Consider the following 15,094-nt stretch of genomic DNA (forward strand, 5'->3'; position numbering starts at 1 on the left):
AGGAGAATTACAATGTAGGGTGTCGAATACATTCTGATCCCAAATGAGCGTCATCACTGACAAAATATTTAATGGTCATCACGAAGTTGAACGAGTTTATTTGTTGTACATTAAAATATTTTACAAAAATCAAATAAATTTAGAGTTAAGGCCTGGTGATCTCATTAACATTAGAAGTTCTTACGGCAGTTCGCACGCAAAACGCCTCGTAACTGGCACAGTTAATTCGTTTCCATGGTACTCCAAAACTCATCATTTGTTGTGCTAACGCTGGGGAAATGTGATTTCGGCTGTTTAACATCCATTCTCAGACTTACTCATTTTTTGTTTCACTTACATTTTAGAGTTTTTATGTCGTTTCTTATTTGAGGTTAATTTTTCATGAATGTTGTGATTACAGCGAAATTCGTAGAGAGGCGAAAACATGTAGAATGGTTACACACATACTACCTGTCACTGAAAATATCTACAGTGCAAACATTCAGGAAAATAGGTGATAAATGAGGTATACAAGCCTAGTTTTGATAAAGAAAGGAAGGAGTGAATGTTGGTGATAGTTCTTTTTGCAGAGTATACATTGCTAGTTCAGAATTTGCTGCTGTTTGAAAGTTTTTGAACTACGAAACTATTGAACGTTGCAAGGACCAATACTAGTGACAACTTAAATAAAACAACCTAAATGGAAGACAGTGTCAATAATCATAATTATTTATTTTGTTGTTTCCTCTCTCAGTAACTTATGTTCAACATTTTGACACTGTGCTGTGAAAGACAAGTATTCTATGACTTGGGATTAATTGGTATCATGATGTGTTGAGAGATGACATATCACTTTGTGATGTGATGAATAAGCCCCACTTGTTCTTCCAGAGGTCATAGTGAACATAATGCTAACAATGATTTATATAGATAGGCTACATAGCACTGTATAAGCAAATCTGATAAATCTATTTTTACATGGTACTGTTAACAAAATTTGAAGGCATGAAGGTTATTTTTAATTTGCAAGTAGATCTTGTTCATTGTCATAAATAAGATGGAAAATTAAGCACTTGATGTGTCACTCACTTTATTTACATTTCTGTAGAGCTTGGAAACAATGTCAATGTATGCCCAGTTGGTACTGAATGGGGATTCTTATATCACATGCAGTTCAGATTAAAGTTTTTGAGTGTTTTGTTCTCTCTTACACCTGATAATTGGTATTACATTGGTCAGAATGTAATTACAGAAAAATTTTCAGGAAAGTAAGCTAATATACAGGGTGGCCCTAAAGTGTTCATACAGTAATCAATATTTGTTGTACAAAAGCATAGGATGTACAAATTTATGGTTTGTGACAAAGCAAAGAATACATTGTAAAGTTTTTGTTGAGATGCCCATAAACTACAACATTGCACCATTTCTTCTCAAAGAATATCTTATTGATGTTCAATTTCAAGTCATATGTTTCCCCAGTCACGAAATTTTTCATTTAGAAAATTTCTTACTTGCAATCCCCAATGCGTTGATGTACCATCTTGTTGGAAAATCACATCAGTCAGAAAGTCTCTCAGTTGAGGTTCCACAAAACATTGTAACATAACTGGATAGGTGTTAGCTGTTACTGACTTTTCGACAAACAAGAAAGACCCAGTGAATCTGTTGTGCATCAAACTGTACCACACATTCACTTTAGGGGAATCCCCAATGTGATTTAAGGCAATGAATCCCGTATCCACACATTGTGCTTTCTAATTTTACCAGAAAGTAGCCTCATATGAAAAGCAAATTTGTATAAGACACTCACTGCTGTTATTGATTTGTGCCAATATCTGTTGCAAAAGCTACTCGACAAGTTCCATCATCAGGTTGTAATGCGTGTGTTATATCTGGGGCATGAAGTGCAATCTGTTGTGTCGAATTCCTTGCACTGTGGTCCTAGGAGTCTCTAATTTGCAAGATGTATCTTGAGTAAATTTGGAAGGGCTTTGTAAGAATGCCTGTTGTACAACTCCAACACTTTCTACACTAATTGAAGGCTGCCCTGCTCATGGAAGATAGGACACACTGCTGGTCTGATACCATTTATCAACAGCCATTACAATGCTCTCTACTCATCTACTACCTGCAACAAAGATATGCAAACAAACTTGATTACTTATTCTACAAGACTTTCGCTCCACCCTGTAGTATATAATATATAAAAGTGTGTAGCTTCAAGTATTGATAAGTAAGCTAATTCATAATGACAAGTCACAACAGCATTGAAAACAATGGATGAAGTCACAGTAACACCAGTGTACCTTTCATTATTTAGAGGAGTGTTATTCCTTTACCTTCAACTGTCAAAAAATGTTGAGTCAGTATCCAATCACATTTAATGGGATTTCATGTTCATAAATGTTAAGCTAAAGATATTTCACAATACATTTTAAGTTTTTTCTGATGATATAGCTTGGGTATCTCTTTAATATTGTATAGAGTACATTGTACAGCTATAATAACTGCAACCGACATCTTCATGAAATTTATATTCCCATATTCATTTATCAAGTTCTGTAGATCCCATCAAGGTTTCCATTAACAAAAGAATCGTAGCAACTTGACTTGTATACCCTCTCTGTCTCTAGCAACCTACCACTATACTGCTTCACCCTATTCGTTTTTCAAAATATATTTTCTTGAATTTCATTAGGGTAGAATAGATTCTACATCACTGTTGAGTTACATATCAAACTAAAGCTGAAGCACTTGAAAGCCACCTCTGACTCCTCTTAAAATATGGCTCACAGGGGATATTGAATGTATACAAAGAAGGGCAGCATGAATGGTTTGACACATGGGTTGACTGTCACAGAGATGGTGTAAGAACTGGACAAGCAAATGCTTGAGGATAAATGCAAACTGTCTCATGAAAGCCTACGTAGTTAGTTTCAAGAACCAACTTTTAAGTGATGAACCTAAGATTATACTAAATACATTTAGACACTATTCCTATAGGGTCTCAAAGGCAAGACTAGACTAATTACACTTTGCTCAGATGTGTTTAAGCTATCGTCCTTCCTCACTCCACATATGAATGAAACAGGGAAAAAGCAGTAGTAATTTGTACAATGGATAGTGTCGTCTGTTATACACTTCAGTCATTTGCAGAGTGTGGATGTTTATGTAGGTGTCTGTGTAAATATTTATAATAGTTTGACTGTGGGTAGCAAATGTGCATGCTTCCACAGCGTAGTGAGGCTTGAATAGAACAACAATAGTCTTGCTGCTATAGTCAAGTTAGCGGAAGATCATCCCTGATGGCTGGCAGTGCTGTTGCCAGCTTTCAATTCGAAACTGCAAACAGCTGCAGGTGAAAACGATAGCCATCTATAGAACACCAGCAACACTGAGGCATTCCCATAGAGATGTATACAGAATTGTGTTATGTGACTGGTTGAGGTAGATGCATGAGGCACTTACTCCCAGCCCACTGCATCTTCTTATACCAAATTGACTGTGAAGGCAAATGTGTAGGGTAACAGCTGCAGGAGAAACTACACCCGGTCTTAAGTATGGGTATTGTAAAACATAGTGCTAGTATAGTCTGGGTAATAGTGGAGATTGAAGCACTGGCTGGGGATTTGAGTAAAGAGGACCAGGTATTTAAACTTGCGTGACAGACAACAGTATGGTCAAGAATAGAGCTGTAGTGTCGGTAGTGACCTGGATAAGCTGTTTGCAATGATGTCACGCACAAATGTGTTTATTTTTTTAGTTAAGCAATCAGCCCTGGATGAACACAGCTGTCATGCAAGTTAACCAGGAACTGTCCAGGTTACTGATGACTTCAAGTGGGGTTAATATTGGTGCAGTGTCTGTTGTTGCTATGGGAAGATGGGGATACAGAAGACATTGCCTACAACCTAACAGAGTGTGAAAGAAATTAGGTGAACTGCTAGCTGAAAAAAGAAGGGCAGGCACTGTCATCAGAGGTAAACTATTTATAGTTATAGCCTTTTTTAGGCTAAATGCCTGATTAAGACATACTGCTTTAAAATGGGCCCAGATAAATGAAGTGTCACACAAAAAATAAGTGTTTAAATAAGCTTACTGTGATACATCAGTGTATTAGAAGACTAAAAAACAAAGGCAATGAACTTTTTTCTGTTTATGTGATGTATAATGCCAAAAGGAATTTTATGTATTACGTCTGTTTGAACACTGCGTAAACACGGGACTCCATGCGTTTAACATAGAAGACTATAAAGTAGCAGCCTATTCCTATTGGAGAAAGGTTTGACATCTGTTTAAGACAGTGTTATCACTCAGGGAACATACACGTTGAAAGCACCAATGATGGCTGTTAATCAGTCGAAATCGATATGCAAAATTAAATAAAGAAAACTTGATCTTGTGACTGGTTGCTGCTTATTTGGTAATTTCATTTATAGTTATTGCAGTGTATAGATCCCACCATGAAATTTTCAAATATAATTAGAAATATTTGAGTCATTAACATGATATCTGACAGACAAAAAGCAGATAGTCTGTGGAGATTTTAATATTTATTTTCTATAAAACTCTGTTAAAATAAACTATTTTCAAATAGGAGAACACTACACTAATACACAACATTTTTGTAGATAAATGCTCAATCATTAATGTATCTATTTATCGAGTAGTGAATGGAGGCCATGGGTGCACAACTAGCCATACTAAATGACTTATCTGGTTATAGTGAATTGACATAATGGAACACTAATTAATGAACAGGCAGCAGAAACTTTCTTGGCAGCCACACAGGAAGCCGACGAGTAGAATGTGTATAATGTGACACATGTTAATTCCAAATTTTTAACAGCAGCTATCTTAAGAAAACAATGAAGTGTGGCATTAATGAGACTTCAAGACAGTCTTGTATTACAAAAGGAATCAAAATACACTGTACAAGGAAAAGGAAATTTTGTGTCAAGTCTGGAACAAACAGAGATTTGCATCTGATTTCATATTACAAGAAATAGTGCATTGTGTAAAGGAAAGTGATTAAGAAATCAAAAACTATTCATTTGAAAAGGCCTTGAAAGCCCAATGGTACTAACCAACTGCCATATCATCCTTAGTCCATAGGCGTCACTGGATGTGGATATGGAGGGGTATGTGGTCAGCACATCACCCTCCCGACTGTTGTCAGTTTACGAGACTAGAGCCGCTACTTCTCAATCCAGTAGCTCCTCAGTTTGCCTCACTAGCGCTGAATTCAAGCTGTTTGCCAACAGCGCTCAGCAGACGCTGACAGTGACACATCAAAGTGCTAGCCAAGCTAAACAGCCCTTAATTTCTGTGACTTGAGGGGAACCAGTGTTACACTGCATCAAGGCTGTTGGCTAAAAAAATTAAAATGCATTTGTTTAGTGTCGTAAATGAATAACTTAGATAAAATTTTCTATATTGGTAGTAGTTAAGAGAGAAACTGGGAAATTAGGTAAGGAGTCTGAGGCTTTTTGTTGAAAAAACAGCCAAACAGTAAATAATAGCTGACAGCTAGCCATCTTATTGAGCAGTCGCTTCCTGGAAAATGTAGGAGGCTGACATGGACAGTTCAGGAGATGAAGCTGTAGAGTACATGTAAGAAGCAATGGCACATACATAATGGGCATATCTCAAATACTTCATGCTCTGTGATAGCAAGTAAGAATGTAATTAACTCCCTCAATACCAAAAAGAGTTGATAATATATTGAAAAACTACAATAAACTTGTTCTCACTTATATGGAGATGGATTATAGCTGAACAGGAGGAGAAAATTAGAACCCTTCAGGCTGATTTGGACAGAGCGAGGGAGGAACTGAAGAGGTTAAGGGTAAACAGTGGTGGGAAGTGGTAGCTGGGAACAGGGGTCACAGAAAGAGAACAGTGTGTTACAGTTTCCCAATTGGCACAACCAGTGGATTTGCCTTGCTGCCACAGCAAGAGGCTCTAGTAGATGTAGTTAAGATGCAACCGAATCTCCCTAGGAAACCTACTGTTTCAAAACAAGTAGAAAGTAAGAGGAAAGTTCTGTCGCTAGGTAGCAGCTATGGAAGAGGCGTGGGCCAGATTTTACAGGGAAAAGTTAGGTGACAGGTAACAGGTCACAAACTTTTTCAAGCCAAGTGCATGTCTTAGACAGGTGGTAGAGGATATAGGAGGTTCCTTGTGCAAGTGTTTCTCAAAGCAGGATCATTTGATGATAGTGGGTGGAGTGGGAAACAGTATTGATAGGAATCAGGGCTACAGTATTGTGTGTGACCTGGTGAAAATAGTTTCTGCAATGACCCATAACAATGTTGGGCTGGTGCCTGCTTTCGTGCGGCATGATCATCCCCAGTTGAACCGCTCTGTCAGGAGGGTAAATATGGAGTTGGATCAGTTGCATAGGGCAGCCACTCTGTCAGACATTGGATTGGTTCCTGTTGAGGCTATTGATAGGGGGGATTTTACAAGGCATGGCCTACACGTCAATAGGAAAGGGAAGGGTAAACTGGAAGGGTTGTTAGCGAAATCCATAAGGGGGGATACTAGTACTCATGGATGTACCTCTTTCTTAGACTAATATCAGTGTCCAATGAGAGGTTCAGGCAGGCAGGCGCTAAAGAGGTCCAAAACTCACAATATTCTCACAACAGTAAAGTAAATAATAATGTTACTATATTTAACCAAAATATAGGTGGATTAAAGAAAAAAGTAGATTCTTGCAAAAGTAAAGTAAAAAATAATGTTATCAGTTTTCACCAAAATATTCCAGGATTGATGAATAAAGGAGATGAGCTCCTGGTTTCTTTAGATGACAGTGAATCTGATAATATAATAGATGTACTATGCCTGCCTGAGCATCACATTGTGTCTGATATGGAAAATGTAAATATCAGTGGTTATAAACTAGCTGCACATATGAGTAGAGAGAATAAGATGAGAGTAGTAGTTGCCATTATGTCAAAAGTTATCACTGTGTAGAAAGCTTAGATACAAAAAATTTTTGTCTAGAGCAACATATAGAAGCATGTGCCTGTCAACTTAAAGTGAAGGAGGACTCTTTTATAATTGTAACAGAATATAGGTCCCCTTCAGGAAACTTTAATTTATTCCTGGAAAACTTGGATGCCTTGTGCTATCTGTCATATAGGGGAAAGCAAATTATTATTTGTGGGGACTTCAATGTTGATTCACTGAAAGAGTGTAATGGGAAGAATGACCTGGAAGTCTTGCTCGGTTCTTTCAATTTGCCATCTGTCATTAATTTCCAACTCGAGTAGTAAAGGACAGCAGCACATTGATAGATAACACTTTTATAGACCAAGATAAGTTTAAAAACATAAATTCTTGTCCTGTTGAGAATGGCCTTTCTGATCATGGTGCTCAGCTAGTTACAGTATATGACATAGCTCCATTCAGTTATTCAAAACTACCCTCCAAAGTTGTGCATTCAATTAATGACTCAACAATTAGAAATTTCAGGGAACATCTTCAGCAGTTAGACTGGGATGAGGTGTACAAGGAACTTGATGCTAATTTAAAATATAACTTATTTCATGATACACTTATAAGAGAATTTGAAAACTGTGAGGAGGAAGTTCGGGTCGGTTTCACCAAACAACACTCCCATTTTACAGTAGTTCATTTATTCACCTCTTTACACAAGCAAGGCTTACACAGAACTGAATGGTGGAACTGCGAAAAGATAATGTTTAGCTTAGTTCAAAGATGATACTCAGATCAATACTGGTGTCGACCTCATCGGCGCGACATAGCGCCCCCCCCCCCCCCCCTGCAGTACGGAGTACTCTTTAGAGGCTGGGGTGGGGGGGGGGGTCGGTGGGAGCCGGACTACGGTCAGCTCAACAGCATCAGTGGGGAGCTGTGTCGGTAGATGTCATGAAGGAAGTTTCGGCCGCCCAACGTGGAAGTCGTTGAAGCGCGCTGGGCGTCGTACCGGGCGTGCTGGCAGCGCGGCGCAGGGAGGCCGGCAGACTGCAGGTGGAGTAGAGCGGCGACGACGATGTCTCCAGTGGGCGTGGCGAACACACGAAGCATGTTCAGGTCGACGTCAGGCGAGAGGGGAACACATTTCACCAGGTGGCAGGGAATGGCGGAGGTTGTGTCATGAGCACCAGATGAAGGGAAACACATGACAAACAGAGTGTCATCGCGTAGTATTATAGAGATGTCTTGGATTATGTCCAGGGGGGACAGGCACAAACACCTCGAGCGAGAGCTTCAAGATGGGGGGGGGGCGGCATGAGAAACCTTGACAGGGTGAGGCAGGCGACGGGGGAGAGGTCGAAGGGACCGGAGAAGGGCCCGGCAGCAAGGGCGTGATCATAGGTAAGCTCAGTGTGGGGAGCATGTGATCACTCGACGGAGTGCGTGAGACCGGAGTGGAGGGCGAGGTCAGAGAAGAGCTCGATGATTGGAGCTGGAATTCATTCGACCGAGTGTGTAAGTCCGACGTGGAGGGAGTGGTCGGAGCATCGTGAGCCACGACAGTGAGGGGCGTGGTCATGGCCTGAAGGGGGGTAGAAGCGGGCTCGGCATGAGCAGGCTAAAGTCTGTTGAGAGAGACTGTAACAGCTGAATCTATTATGTGGATGCCATGGGTGTTGGCTGATCGCTGGAGAACTCGGTACGGGCCGGTATATGGAGGTTGGATGAGAGCACGGACAGTGTCATCTCGGAGCATGACATACTCGCAATTGTCCAGAGATTTCGAGACGTGAACCTTAGGGCAGGAATGGCTGGCGGGCGGAGGAATGTGGAGATTGAGGAAATGGCGTCTGATGCAGTCAACGAAGGAAGGTAAGTCAGACTGAGGGAGAGAAGCGGAAGGGCTCACACGTTCGCCAGGGAGAACAATGTTCTGGCCGTATACGAACTCGGCTATTGTGCCTTTGAGGTCTTCCTTATAGATCGCACTAATGCCGAGTAGCACAAGCGGAAGGGCCTCCGTCCATAGAGAGTCGTGGCATCGAAGAGCCGCCTTGAAAGTGCGGTGCCAGCACTCAACTAGCCCGTTACTTTGCGGGTGATATGCTGTGGTATGGATGCGCTGGATGCTGCAAATGTTACAAATCTCGTTGAATAGGGCCAACTCAAATTGTCTGCCCTGGTCAGTCGTGATGATAGCTGGACATCCGAAACGCGATACCCATGACTCGACGAAAGCTTGAGCAACGGTTTCAGCCGTGATATTGGGGAGGGGGACAGCCTTGACCCAGCAAGTTGTTCGGTCGATGGACGAGAGAATATAACGAAAGCCGTTAGAGGGGGGAGAGGGCCGGCAATGTCAGTATGAATATCCTGGAAACGCCCAGGAGTGATCGAAAAGGCACTGAGGGGGGGTAAAGTGTGCTTGTGTACTTTGCACCATTGGCACGCGACACAGGAGCGTGCCCATTGCTGGCAGTCCTTATTGACATTTCTCCACACAAAGTGCTCCGCTACGAGGCGGGCGGACGCAGGAACACCGGGGTGGGCTAAATTATGCAGTGCGTTGAAGACAGCTCGACGGAGCATGGTTGGGATGAGGGGGCGTAACGTGCCCATACTGTCGTCGCACCAGATCTCACCAGAAATGCCAGGGAAAGTGGTGTGGACGAAGTGTAGTGAAGAGGTAGAGTCTGAAATCAGGTTTTTCGTGTCCTTGTCGGCGGGTTGGAGGTTAGGCAGTTCAGAGAGGTCTAACAGCAAATGAACGGCGTTGACTCGTGAAAGGAAATCAGCAACTATATTGTCAGCACCCTTTATGTGTCTGACATCGGTGGTGAACTGAAATATGAAGTCCATGTATCTGAAGCGGTGAGGAGGCGGGTCAGCTGGCGGATTTGTAATGGCTGCAGCCAGCGGTTTGTGGTCTGTTAAAACATAGAAAGGGCGTCCCTCAATGTCAGTCTTAAAATGCTTGATCGCTTCGTAGACCGCGAGCAACTGCCTGTCAAACGCGGAATATTTCCGTTGAGCTTTGGTGAGCTTACTCGAGAAGAATTGCAGAGGTGAAGCATGGCCGTCGACTGTCTGGCTAAGGACAGTGCCAATGGCAGTATCGCTCGCGTCTGTGGTGATGAAAAGCTGCGCATTGGGATGAGAATGCGTGATGGTGCAGGCCTCGGCAAGAAGATTTTTGAGGGCAGTGGAAGAGGCAGTCATAGCAGGGGTCCATGGAACGGGCCGAGATCCAGAAGTCTTGGTGACTGCCAAGGGGTCCGTCAGTGGAACCTGAATCTCCGCAGCCAGAGGTAGATGTTGGCGATAATAATTAACTGTCCCCAGAAAGCGCCGGAGCTGTTTGAATGACGAAGGTCTGGGTAGGTTTAGTATTGTTTGTACTTTCTCAGGGGACGATGAAATGCCGTTGGCAGAGACCCGAAAACCAAGAAACGTGACAACGGGTTGATGTAGCTGCAATTTGTCCTGGTTGGTCTCGATGCCTACTGCCGCGAGAGTGTTCATAACAGTTTGCACATGTCGAATGTTGTCCTCGATGGAGGAGCTGAACACAAGAATGTCATCAAGATATGCAAAGCAGAATTTTAGTTCGAATAGCACTTCATTGATGAAGTGTTGCCAGGTCTGGGTTGTGTTTTTCAGACCGAAGAGCATGAATCGGAACTGAAATAACCTGATTGGGGTGGTGATTGCTGTCTTCTCGATGTCTTCAGGAGCCATGGGGATCTGGTGGTAGGCCCGTTTGCAATCAATGACAGAGAACGTGGTCGCACCTGCGAGGGAACTGGTAAAGTCGGCAATGTTGGGTATGGGGTAGGTGTCCATAAAAGTTCATGTGTTTAGTCGATGGTAGTCTCCGCACATGCGCCAGGACCCGTCTTTCTTGGGTGTCATATGAATGGGTGTAGACCAGCTACTGGCAGAGGGTTCAATGATGCCGGAGCATAGTAGTTCAAAAATCTGCTTTTTAAGGTTGGAGAGGCGCTCGGGACAAAGTCGACGTGGTTTACTGGAGATCGGGGGGCCTGGCGTGAGGCGAAGCTTGTGAACCGTGCCGTTGGTGACAACAGAAATGTTGCTGGCAGCATGGGAGGCGGTTTGTTTATGATGTGTGCCGGGCGGGGCGGGCGAGGCGAGGTCGTGGTGTTCAAAGCCACTCGGCGGATCTGACGGGAGCCGAGGCGGCGAAGTGTCCCAGGAGTCAACGTGACAAGATGACCACTGGCCCAAAGCAGTGGCACCGTGGTCGGGTGAGCTCGGTAGAGCTTGTGAAGCGTTAGTGAGACCATTGTCCAAGGGCATGGCCTGTGGCAGCACGGTCACGGGTGAAACACTTGGCACGAGTGCACTGTTTGCATTGTCAGTGGCGGTCTCACGGTGGCGCGCAGGTGCCGAAGTTCATTGTTTGAGGTGCAGACCGCGAGCGGCGGGGTAAGAGCTGTTAGTTCAGGAACACGTGACACTCGTCACGCATGCACACTTGTGTCCGGCCGAGTGTCAAACGCTGCCGTGTTAGGAGGGTGTGGCCCTGCAGAACTGTCAGTACACGTTATGGCAGTCTTGATAGCACAGTTGCAAGGGGTAGCGGGAGGTAAACACACGGAAGCTCGATTGCTGGGATTGCAAGCAGATTCAGCACAATTACTTACCTTGGTTTGTCATTGCTGTAATGTCTGTAATTCCTTTGCTGCATCAGAGAGCTGGAGCTGTGTTTCGTGGAGCCGGAGGGAGAGCTCGGAGTTTTCCTTGCGTAGGTGAGCGACGTGTTCAAGCTCGACAAGGCACTTATGCGTGGTTTCTTGTAATGTTGTCAACAGAGACAAGCATGTACGGATGAGATGAGCCCGGACCGATGTGTCACGTGGTGGGTTGCTCGACGGAGCACAGGGGAAGTGAGTCTTTGGCGGATGGTGAAACACGGTGTTTCACACTAGGTCCGGTGAAAGTTTGTGGTGTCGCAAGTAGTCAATACCTAGTATAGGTTCGTCAATTTTGCACACTAAAAAAGTCTACTCAAGTTTGCAGTTTGTGGAGAGTGAGACGATGTGTGAGGTTGAACACAAGCATTGTAGTTTAGTGGAATTCACGGCTTGCAGTGAAGTATGATGAGGGCGGATGTTCGACGACGCAGCAGTGGGCAGCAGTGAAACATTGGCGCCTGTGTCCACTAGGAAAAGGTATCCCGACGAAATGTCTTTAACGTAAAGTCGTCCACAATTATCTGGTCATTCCCGGACAGAATGGAGCACTGGTGGGTGCCTGTCATGTTGTGCACAGGAGGCGGCACCCGAACCTACCTGTGATTGGCGTTTGGGAAGTAGCAGGGTGGCCTGTGGTTCCGTGCTGCCTCACCAAACCGTGTGTAGAAGTAACTGTACGGGTAGTGTGGTTCCATTTCCTGTGGAAAGTTCGTTGCCAGCGGCGGTGGCCGAGGTTCGGTGGCCGCAGCAGGTTCAGTTGCAGGAGGGGGCGTGACTGCCAGAAGAGCAGGTGACATCCCAGTTGCTTGTTTACCGCTTCCTGAGGCAAGCGGAACAGGTGGCACAGTACGGCCCTGGCCGCGTCCGGCCGCAGGGCGATGAGCCTGAACCTGAGACTTGTCAGGTAGGCAGCGGCTGGCGAAATGGAGCAGTGATGCATCATGTAGCTTGTCAGCAACCGTCATTCTTTGCTCGACAGGTTCAGGAGGCCTTTGAGCCAGAGCAAAGAAGATGTGAGGAGATAGTTTATCTGACCAGATGGCGAGGAGAGCTGTGTCATAGAATAGATCGGCGCTGACCAGGGCACGTAGCCATCTCCAGAGCTGGGAAGGTTTGTCGTTGACTAGTTACTTGACGTGGAGCACTTGCTGTATTGCTGCCTCAGTTGAGTGTGCAAGCTGGCATAGAAGTGTCTCTTTGGCTAGAGAGTACCGGGTAGATGAGTCCCGGGTGTTGACCAGGTCAGCAATCAAGTCGTCCTGGTTTTGCAGGTGGGTGATGAGGCACAGAAACCTGATTGACTCATCGAGTTTGTAATGGTCGAACACTTGGTCAACAATTTTGAACCAGGTTGTTACTCTGTCAGGTTTTAAATGGCGGCAGCGTCGGTAAGCATTGTAGAATGTTCGGAAGAACGGGTTGAGTTGAGTTCGTCGGGGCACTGCCTCAATCGAGCTGTTGTTGTTGTAGTATTCCAGGAGAGTGTGCCTCCAGGGGATGTGGCAACGACGGCTGTCCGGGTGGCAGCGTGAAAGTGACACGTTGTGGTTGAGTGCAATCCGTCGTGACGCGGGTGAGACACCGTAATGTGTCAATTGCGGTTATGGAAGCTCAACACGTTGCGGGTGTGCTCGAATTGACGCGTCACGGAAGACCGACGCGGATGAGGCACCAAGATGTGCTGAGGACGGTAGCGGAAGCTCGACTGCAGCCGGCGTGTGGGTGACAGGTGAGGAAAAGGTTCAAAGTTTTAGTCCGCGGAAAGCTCGGCATTTGATCAGAGCCACGGCCACCTGTGTTGCAGGGAGGCTGCGGAAGTGTGGGCTGTCCAGAAGCACAGTGTGGGAAATGGATGTTGAACGTAGGACGGAATGTGCGAATGTTCACTGTTCATAGTCACTCCACTCAAAACGGTGTGCGGATAAGGTGAATGTCGTGGCACAAAACATTGAGGCGTAGCAGTGGGACGGCGGTGGAGGTCAGGCACAGATAACAAATTTTTGTTCGTGTTGCAGTCCGAGGTATCAAAGTATTAAGGCATGTGCTGATGCTGAACCGAGGTAGGCGCGGGCGTGGTAGGATGCTGAGGAGGTTGACCTGTGAACGAAGCAGTTCCGGCCACGTGGTGGGTATCCGTTTGGTACGGCATGGATTGTAGCGTAGTAAACCGTTGTCCTGGTGATGGTAAGTTGTCCAACGAATCATTTGCAGAAATTGGCATTGGTACCGCACTGCACGGAGATCCGTGAGAGGTAACTGCACAGTCAATAAGAGAGGGCGCATGTGGAGGGAACAAAGGCGTTTGATAGCTGGAGTCATGCACACTCCTAACCTCACTTATTGTTGCAGGCTCGAAAACGTCCGGCTAAAGCAGCGTAATCGTCGAGTGAGAGGCATCATGTTGCAGTCCTGGCAGGTGTACATCGCCCGCAACATGATGCATGTCGATCACAAAATCCGGCGTTAGGTGTTGGGCCGAAGTCATTGTTCGAATGTTGTGTTGATGTAATACACGCGAAAATAACGGATCCGGAGGCCGCGGACACAGTGAAACGGCGTAAACGGAAGACGTTACAACTCGGGGTCACCAGTGGGGAGGAAGTTCAGTTTGGTTTCACCAAACACCACTCCCATTTTACAGTAGCTCATTTATTCACCTCTTTACACAGGCAAGGCTTACACAGAACTGAATGGCGGAACTGCACAAAGATAACGTTTAGCTTAGTTCAAAGACGATACTCAGATCGATACTGGTGTCGACCTCATTGGCACCACAACTGTTTCCCCAAGAAAGTAGCTAAATCAAATTATAAGAAACCATGCAAAAAACCTTGGCTTACTAAAGGAATGAAAATATCTTGTAACCACAAAAGGGAACTGTATCTAACAACAAGAAAGAGTAATGACCCAGAAACAGCGAAATATTATAAAAACTACTGTGCTACATTAAGAAAGGTTATTAAAAAGTCCGGAAGCATGTGCATCATGTCTGAGATTAATACCTCTGATAACAAAATCAAAACAGTTTGGAATGTTATTACAGGGGAGGCAGGGCTATCAAAAGTACAGGGTGACGTCATTACCATCAAAGCGAATGGAAACTTCACAACACAAACAACAAGCCGAAAGTCGAAAACATTTTGAATAATCATTTTTTAAATGTTGTAGAGAAAATAGGATCTAAATGTTCATTAGAAGAAGCAAGGTAATTAATGGAAGAGATCTTACCCACACAATTTGATACAATTGAAATTCCACCCACCTCTCCTTCTGAAATTAGGAAGATAATAAACTCTCTCAAGAATAAAAGCTCACATGGAATTGATGGCATTTCCAGCAGGATAATAAAAGCTTGTTCCGAGGAGATAAGTGTGATTCTTAGCCACATATGTAATAGCTCTCTGAAGCAGGGTATTTTCCCATATAGACTGAAGTATGCCATTGTTAAA

General features: G+C 44.4%; 1 protein-coding gene across 4 annotated transcripts in view; it reads left to right on the plus strand.

Annotated features, from left to right (window-relative positions):
• The window catches only part of LOC126259339 (cysteine-rich protein 2-binding protein), a 210,896-nt gene that overhangs the window by 327 nt on the left and 195,475 nt on the right, over nt 1-15,094 (plus strand). The gene's annotated exons all lie outside the window — the stretch shown is intronic.

This window comes from Schistocerca nitens, chromosome 5 (genome assembly GCF_023898315.1).
Source record: "Schistocerca nitens isolate TAMUIC-IGC-003100 chromosome 5, iqSchNite1.1, whole genome shotgun sequence".
Taxonomy (NCBI): Eukaryota; Metazoa; Arthropoda; class Insecta; order Orthoptera; family Acrididae; genus Schistocerca; species Schistocerca nitens.